The sequence below is a fragment of the Fukomys damarensis genome, unplaced genomic scaffold (genome assembly GCF_012274545.1).
Source record: "Fukomys damarensis isolate Sample0158 unplaced genomic scaffold, DMR_v1.0_HiC HiC_scaffold_30, whole genome shotgun sequence".
NCBI lineage: Eukaryota > Metazoa > Chordata > Mammalia > Rodentia > Bathyergidae > Fukomys > Fukomys damarensis.
In genome coordinates this window covers 4,073,334-4,075,146 of record NW_022900942.1, presented here as the reverse complement: position 1 = coordinate 4,075,146, position 1,813 = coordinate 4,073,334, and the positions used below count along the sequence as shown (strand labels likewise).

General features: G+C 52.0%; 1 protein-coding gene across 2 annotated transcripts in view; it reads right to left on the bottom strand.

Annotated features, from left to right (window-relative positions):
- The window catches only part of Ddx39a (DExD-box helicase 39A), a 19,395-nt gene extending 17,588 nt beyond the window's left edge, over window positions 1-1,807 (bottom strand). For both annotated transcript variants that reach the window (XM_010613444.1, XM_010613445.3), the window contains exon 1: window positions 1,648-1,807. The gene's annotated coding sequence lies outside the window, so the exon portion shown is untranslated. The remainder of the gene's footprint in view (window positions 1-1,647) is intronic.
- Between the last annotated feature and the right edge of the window lie 6 nt (window positions 1,808-1,813).

Below are 1,813 nucleotides of genomic sequence, written 5' to 3'. Positions count from 1 at the left end.
TTTTTTTTTTTTTTTTTTTTTTGAAACAGGGTTTTGCTATGTAGACCAGGCTGGCCTTGCCCTTGCAGTGCACAGTGATTCTCCTGCCTCAGCCTCCTCAGTGGTGGGATGACAGGCGTGTGCCACTCACTATCCCCAACGAGGACTTTTTTCTGAGTGAGGAGGGAGCTCTGAAGGGTTCTAGGCAGAGAAGGGATGTACTGTGACTCACATTCTCCTGATCCCTTGAGCTGTTCTAGGGGAAAACAGGCCATGGGGGAGAGGATGAGGCCAGAAGGCCAGGAAGAGAGCGATTGTGCTTGCAGGTGAATGGTAGTGGAGTGGCCCAGGGAGGGGTACAAAAAGGTGAGAGGCCAGTGGATGGGATCACTTGCATTCTCCTCCTCTTCTTCTAGTTACTGTTAAAAATCCCCCAAGGAGTTGCCAAGAAACAAGAGAGAAACACAGCAGCTTGGTCTCTAAGACAACAAAGACAGCATCACCTGGATGCCCGCTGCTGCCAGGGAAGACCGGGGGGCCCCGGCTTGGTTCCTTCATTGGGTTCCTGAGCAAGTGAGGGGCCCAGTAGCACCCACAAACCAAGCTGTGTGCTCCAGAGACTCCCGACTCCCAGAGAAATTCTGCAGAAACCTGAACATGGGCTAAGATGTTAGTCTGCATGTATGGAGCACCAACTATATACACAGCAGTCTGGGAAGAGGCTGGGACCCACTTCACTGTTGGGTGGGGAGGACTCATTACTCAACAGTCACAGGGATCCAAGAATAGGTCAGAGGCTGTGTTGGGATTCAAATTCTCTCCCTTTTTTTTTTTGGTACCAGGGATCGAACTTGGGACCTTGCAGCGGAACCACTGATTTAAATCACTGGCCCTCCCTTCGGTTTTTTTGAGACAGGGTCTCACTATGTTGTCCAGGCTGGCCTTAAAGTCAGGACACGGCCCAGGTTGGCCTCGCACTAGAGGTAATCCTCCTGCCTCAGCCTCTCCAATGATGGGGTTACAGACATATGACCAGCTCAAGCTCCTTTTTTTTTTTTTTGGTGCTGGAGATCGAACTCGGGTCCTTGTGCTTGTGAGGTAGGCAATAGAACCACTGAGCTAAATCCCTGGCCCTCCTTTTAATAATAGTAATGATGGGCCGGGGATTTAGCTCAGTGTCACCATGCCAGCCTTGCAAGTGCAAGGTCCTGTGTTCAATCCCTGGCACCTCCCTCAAAAGAAATATAGTAATGACAATCACACTCACAGTGACAGCTGCTAACATTTATGGAGGTTTATTGTGTTTTCAGCACTTGACACCTGTCCCATTTAATTTTACCAACACCGGAGAGGCTAAACCCTTCCCATTCACGGAGCTCTTAGGAGCTTAGGGTTCCCCTCAGACGTAGCCGCTGGGATGGGAACTCAGGTCTCTCCAGCTCTTGTACCCAGGCATGGGGAAGACTTTGGTGTCATGGAGGGCTGTGTGTGTGCGTGTGTGCGTGTGTGTGTGTGTGTGTGTGTGTGTCTGTCTGTCTGTCTGTCCAGGTGGCCTGAGAGTGCATGTAATGCTGGGGGGATGAATCCCGCTTTTGCTTTGTCCTTTTTTTTTGTTTTGTTTTCTGAGATAGGGTCTCATAATGTAGCCCATGCTGGCCTTGAACTCACCGCGATCCTCCAGCCTCAGCCTCCCTAGTGCCGGGATGACAGGCGTGTGCCACCATGCCCAGCTGCTGTGGTTTTTGAGGGGTCCGTGAGCCCACAGGCCTTTTCACCCTGGCTCCCGCCGGCTCATCCTTCCGTAGGCTGCTGGGCTCCGCTCCGGTGCACCGCG